This window comes from Bombina bombina, chromosome 11 (assembly GCF_027579735.1).
Source record: "Bombina bombina isolate aBomBom1 chromosome 11, aBomBom1.pri, whole genome shotgun sequence".
Taxonomy (NCBI): Eukaryota; Metazoa; Chordata; class Amphibia; order Anura; family Bombinatoridae; genus Bombina; species Bombina bombina.
Window position 1 is genome coordinate 27326596 of NC_069509.1, and position 7199 is coordinate 27333794.

Genomic DNA, 7199 nt, shown 5'->3' on the forward strand with positions numbered 1-7199 from the left:
TCTTGTGCTCCTGCAAGTCATTCCACTCCAGACGTTTATCTTCATCCTCTTGTGCTCCTGCAAGTCATTCCACTCCAGACGTTTATCTTCACCCTCTTGTGCTCCTGCAAGTCATTCCACTCCAGACGTTTATCTTCACCCTCTTGTGCTCCTGCAAGTCATTCCACTCCAGACGTTTATCTTCACCCTCTTGTGCTCCTGCAAGTCATTCCACTCCAGACGTTTATCTTCACCCTCTTGTGCTCCTGCAAGTCATTCCACTCCAGACGTTTATCTTCATCCTCTTGTGCTCCTGCAAGTCATTCCACTCCAGACGTTTATCTTCACCCTCTTGTGCTCCTGCAAGTCATTCCACTCCAGACGTTTATCTTCACCCTCTTGTGCTCCTGCAAGTCATTCCACTCCAGACGTTTTATCTTCACCCTCTTGTGCTCCTGCAAGTCATTCCACTCCAGACGTTTATCTTCACCCTCTTGTGCTCCTGCAAGTCATTCCACTCCAGACGTTTATCTTCACCCTCTTGTGCTCCTGCAAGTCATTCCACTCCAGACGTTTATCTTCACCCTCTTGTGCTCCTGCAAGTCATTCCACTCCAGACGTTTATCTTCACCCTCTTGTGCTCCTGCAAGTCATTCCACTCCAGACGTTTATCTTCACCCTCTTGTGCTCCTGCAAGTCATTCCACTCCAGACGTTTATCTTCACCCTCTTGAGCTCCTGCAAGTCATTCCACTCCAGACGTTTATCTTTACCCTCTTGTGCTCCTGCAAGTCAAGAGTTTTTACTGGTTGTTTCTGAATGAAGAAGCAAGATCAGCATGTTGGTGTCTAAAACCAGAATTTACCAGCTGATCAGACTTAGGGGACCAGTCTGAAATCAACTCACGGCCCTTACGTGCAAGACCGTTCACCATAGATATCTCATAAACCTTATTATGGAGCAGACAAGCCTACAACTTATCCAGAGAGAGGGTTCTTGGTGTAAGATGAGGTGTTCATCATACCTCTCCAAAAATATATGAAAAATTATGTTATATAGTGCAATTATGCTGGGAATTATAAAAAATAATTAGCCTTTTGTTTTTTATTGATTCTAACAATAAAGTTATGTTTTCACTGTATTCCAGTGCTGATGTGTTTGCGCACGTGCAGTAACTCTCCTTCAGATACTTGCAGTGTAACCAAGGTGCCAAAATGGCAGCACTCATAATTAGAGGGAGATGCAAGAAATGTGTTTAGTGTCACTTTTACTATGTCGTGCAGGTTTTAACATGCCTCTAAGCACAGATGCCCATTCATAATTTACTATCTGTGCAGAAATCCTGATGTCAAGTTTGTGAATACGGAATAGTGGCCACTTTATTTCCCATCAATAGTATCCTATGAATAAATTAATATTGTTTGTATTATCAAACAATATTGTCAATTTACTCTCATGAAAAAAAATCTTCCTTTGAAGTCCAATTAAATAAAAGGGAAAGAAAAGCAAATGCTCTGTTGATGCAGAGGTCTTTATAAAAAAAAGTTACAACAGTAGCAAGAAAGAAAATAAATAAAACAAAGAACTTAATAAATTCTGAAACTTAAAACAGGGAAAAAGAAAAATGTTCTATTCTATTTGCTCTTATAAAACATATTGACAGCAGGTAGGGATGCTCACCTACCAGTATATGAGAATGTATATAATAATACATATAGAAGGATCTGTTATGTAAAACTTATAAACCAATGATGATATGAAATAGTTAATAATGCAAGGTTATGCCAATTAGCGTTACCTGTATGCATTTAAATAAAGTGACAACCTAATAGCAGACCTCAGTACCAAATGTTACAAACAAAGTTTAAGAGTGTCAAACAGAAAGAAAGAAAGAAACCCTTGAGAGCTTTTTTTTTAAAGACACGACGAGTCCATGGATTTCATCCTTGTGGAATTTCACCTCCTGGTCAGCAGGAGGAGGCAAAGAGCACCACAGCAGAGCTGCTATATATAGCTCCTCCCTTCCCTCCCACCCCAGTCATTCTCTTTGCCTACGTTAGTGATAGGAAGAGGTAAAGTGAGGTGTTAGATTAGATTCTTCAATCAAGAGTTTATTATTTTTAAAGTAGTGCAAGATTGTGCTGCTTTGTTCTAGGGTGTAGCCGTAGTCCATATCAGTCTCTACAGTAGAGCTTTTAGAGCAATGGGAACTTGTGGGACATAATTCTCACTGCGCCTCCCATACATTTATGCTGCCCTAATCCTTTAGTCTGAAATTTTTAGTCACTCAGCATTTCTATTTCCTCAGGTCGATGTGAGGGACAGGACCTCTCAAACCTGAGAGCTGCCTTTGCTGCCAGGCAGAAGACATGGTAAGTGCTACCTTATTTCTGGGGATAAGGACTCAGATAATTTGAATAGCACATAGTCATAAAGGGCTCTTTTTATTTAAGTGGGCTCTGGTGGTTTCACTGTTTCAAATGTACGGGTTAGGCCACGCCCACGATGGGCAGTCCTTCCGGTTTTGTTTTTGGCGCCATTCAGTAGCGCTACTAACTCATCCTCATTGCGCAGTTTTCAGGTCTGTTCTGGAGTCTCATGTGAGACATGCACTTTAAAGGGACAGTCTAGTCCAAAAAAAACTTTCATGATTCAGATAGAGCATGTAATTTTAAACAATTTTCCAATTTACTTTTATCACCAATTTTTCTTTGTTCTCTTGGTATTCTTAGTTGAAAGCTTAACTTAGGAGGTTCATATGCTAATTTCTTATACCTTGAAGGCCGCCTCTTAAGAATGCATTTTAACAGGTTTTTCACCACTAGAGGGTGTTAGTTCATGTTTTTCATATAGATAACACTGTGCTCGTGCACGTGAAGTTACCTGGGAGCCATCACTGATTGGCTAAACTGCAAGTCTGTCAAAAGAACAAATAAAGGGGCAGTCTGCAGAGGCTTAGATACAAGATAATCACAGAGGTAAAAAATATATAAATATAACTGTGTTGGTTATGCGAAACTAGGGAATGGGTAAACAAGGGATTATCTATCTTTTAAAACAATAACAATTCAGGTGTAGACTGTCCCTTTAAGTACAGACACAGAGTTCTTACTGAATCAAGTGGTTTACAAGCATTTATTGCGGTACCTGAGAGGAAAGATCGTTGTGCAACATATTCTAACGATATTCTGGCAGGTAGGCACACTTCAGCAGAGGCTGAGGTTGGGGCAAGTTAACCATTTTTTTGTGACAAAATTAACTTCTTTTAGTACATAGGATCGTTATTGTGTCATCCTGCTGCAAAAAAAAAAAAAGACAGTTTTAAATTTAAAGAGACAGTAATGGTCCTGTAAAAAATCAATATTCAATCTAATTTTTTATTGATTATTGGTAAATTGTGTGCAGACATGGAGGTGACTTGACACAAAATATCAGCAAGAATTAATATAACCGTTTAAAATTTAAAGAGACAGTAACGTTTTTTTATAAGTGTTTTGCACAAATAAATTTGATACTTTTTACTTGTTATTTAATAAATTGTGTATAAACATGGACAAGGAGACTTGCAGATGTCACCTGTGTTTTATATTTTGACACTAATGTGGAACCACCAATCCCTTTCTGTCCTTCATGTATGCAAAGGACTGTGAGTTATAGGGATAAGATTTTTTCAGAGCCTGTCTCCTCTAGGGCAGATGTTGGCCAGGAGTCTAATGTTGAAGGTCAATTTATGCCGCAGCTTTCTCCCCAAACGTCCCAAATTTTACCGCCCTCACAAGCAGTGCCCTGCGGTTCCGCTATAGTCCCTTCAGGGATTTCACTACAAGATATAGCTTCTCTTGTGTCTTCAACTATTTATGATGTCTTGTCTGCCTTTCCAGTGTTACAGTGTAAGCGTAAGAGAAAGGCCAGACATTCAGTAAGAGAGGTATCGGACGCCGTTGTGACAGACCCTTCTGTCAGGACTGAAGGAGTTAATTGTGTTTAGCTAAGAAACTAATTTCTAAAGACAGAGTTGCTGGCTCCAGCTATAATCTAATTAGTGCTAAGCATTCTATTGTTTGATCACCTCCAGAGAGAAAACGCCTAAGTGATAAGAAGGGCCAAGAGTGTCTTGTGGTTGAAGTGTTTAAGTAATATAATTCTATTGTATCATGTCAAAGGGCTTGTTCCCTCCATGTAATGTACAACAGTCTTTCAACCCCCATCTGGGGGGGTGTCAAACCTGTATAAATACTAGGCATCTAGCCTTTAATAAATGTCATTCTGTTTTAAACCTGAAAACTGGCTTGGTTGTGAATTGCTGATTCCCTATGCAGGACATTGTTCATCTGGTATTAACCTTGGTATCCTGTTGGTACCGTAACATTGGTGGCAGCGACGGAATGAACCTTATCGCCCAGAAGAGCAACTACACAAGCCAGTAACCTCAGGAAGAGGGGGATTATTACAATACTGACTAAGATGGAAAAGAGAAAAGTAAATTTTGCAGCTTTTAAAAACTTCCTGGAAACAGAAGGAGAGATTGATGGGTATCTTGCGGATTTTGAGAGGCAATGTGCACTACACAAGGTACCCGCAGAGGACTGGGTCACGATATTATCTGGAAAATTATCCGGCCGGGCCAGAGAGGCTTTTCGGGCCATTCCAGATGAGGAAGTCAGGGATTATAATACTGTAAAAGAGGCTCTGCTCTCCAGGTATGCGGTTACACCGGAGGCATACCGGAGACGGTTCAGAGACACTGTTAAATTAGCTGGAGATTCCTACCTTGAGTGGGCATGTAAGGTGCACCGCACAGCAGCTCACTGGATAGCGGGGTGCCAAGCCATATCTGGGGAAGAGGTGCTGCAGCTATTCCTGTTGGAACATTGCTTCGACAAATTACCCGCAGGAGTTCGAGAGTGGGTTCGGGACCGTAAACCCTCCACCCTGCAGGAAGCGGCTCGCTTGGCAGATGAGTATACGGATGCCCGCAAACTGGACACTGCTACCACTAAGCCCCCTGCTAGAGTGGAGTACAGACCCCCAGTCACCCCAGCAGCTGCCAGTTACCAAACCCCGGCGCACCGCTATACCACACGGCCTCCGGCCACGAACTACCCTCAGAGAGCCCTGTTCAATTTGCGGGGCTACTCACAACCGATTCGATGCTTTGGATGTAAGCAACTAGGGCACAAAAGACCAGAGTGTCCCCTAAACGCAGCAAACCAAGCGCAGTCCTGGAGAAGACCTGCCGGCGGAATCCCACGTAATCCTCAGCCTGCGGCCCACTACGTAGAGGCGCAAGAATGCTGGAGCATCCTACATGAGGCAGACCTTGTGCAAGCTGCCCACCGGAATAACCGGCAACTGGTTAAAGTGAATGGGAAGAAGGTCAGTGGTCTACGGGATACTGGTGCTACCATGACCTTGCTTCAAAAGAACTTGGTGTCTGAGAAACAGTACACTGGAGACACTGTGGCTGTGAGGGTAGCAAGGGGCGATGTGTTCAGCCTACCTGTTGCCAGGGTACATTTGGATTGGGGAGTGGGCGCTAGACCTGTGAATGTGGGGGTCAAGAAGGACTTACCGGCTGATGTTCTTCTTGGAAATGACTTGGCCCCCCTTGTTTCTGCCTACGCTCCTATGGGTCCCGCTGATGTTAACTCTGTGACTACCCGTGCCCAGATCCGTGCAGCAGAGACTGACCCACCTGCTGCTAAGCCCCAGGACGCTGAGCTCAGTAAATCTCTATCCGCTATTGATATGTGGAGGTCCCGTTACAATGCGCTGATGAAGGAGAAGAGGAGCGCAGAGGAAAAAGCACGTTTAGAGCGTGAATCTCTGCTAGACAAGCTGCACCGACAGACTGCAGAAAACACCAGCTTGAGAGTGGGACATGAAACCTTAAAGACAAACTTAGCGACACTTGAGGAGAAGCTGACGCTGGCTCATAGTGAGGTGCAGCAACTCAAGGGCACCCTATGTCAGTATGAAGGGATTGTGGATACCTATAAAGAGCAGGTACAGAAAACTCGTAAAGAAGCTGATGGGATTTTGAAGGACTGTTTAGCCCTAGTCTGGGCACTGAGGAAGTTGAACCCTTCTTTGTATGGACAGGAATTCTCTCTCATAACGGGAATACAGATGGATTGTCCTGGCAAACTGGCATGCCTACCACCTCCTAGTCCGGTCATCCCCAGGTTGACCCGCCAAAGGGTCAAGCCGGGTCTGCCGGAGTGTTCCACAACGGGGGAGATATGTGACAGACCCTTCTGTCAGGACTGAAGGAGTTAATTGTGTTTAGCTAAGAAACTAATTTCTAAAGACAGAGTTGCTGGCTCCAGCTATAATCTAATTAGTGCTAAGCATTCTATTGTTTGATCACCTCCAGAGAGAAAACGCCTAAGTGATAAGAAGGGCCAAGAGTGTCTTGTGGTTGAAGTGTTTAAGTAATATAATTCTATTGTATCATGTCAAAGGGCTTGTTCCCTCCATGTAATGTACAACAGTCTTTCAACCCCCATCTGGGGGGGTGTCAAACCTGTATAAATACTAGGCATCTAGCCTTTAATAAATGTCATTCTGTTTTAAACCTGAAAACTGGCTTGGTTGTGAATTGCTGATTCCCTATGCAGGACATTGTTCATCTGGTATTAACCTTGGTATCCTGTTGGTACCGTAACAGCCGTTGTCACAATTTCAGACGTATCCTCCCAACAACCTGAAGAGGAGGGTACTGCAGTAGCTTCTGAAGGAGACATTGCAGATTCAGAGGGTTTATTACCCCTGACAGACTCGGAAGTGGTATCTTTCAGATTTAAACTAGAACACCTTTGTCTACTTCTTAGGGAGGTTTTGATTACCTTGGTCGATAGTGACTCCACAGTGGTGGCTGTCCCTAAGCAGTCTAGTAAACTGGACAGATATTTGAGGTTCCTTCCTATACAGATGTATTTCCAGATGTATTTCCAGTTCCTAGAAGAGCTACTGAAATCATTACTAAGAAAATATTTCCAATAGCCGACAGGTAGAAGGAGCCGTTTCTACCCTTGCTAAAAGAACTACTATTCCCATAGAAGATAGTTGTGCTTTCAAAGACCCTATGGATAAAAAGTTAGAGGGGTTGCTCAAGAAAATTTATGTACACCAGGGTCTGCAGTGGCAGCCGGCTGTGTGCATTGCCACCGTTACTAGTGCGGTGGCATATTGGTTTGATGCGCTGAGGTCCTCAGGACT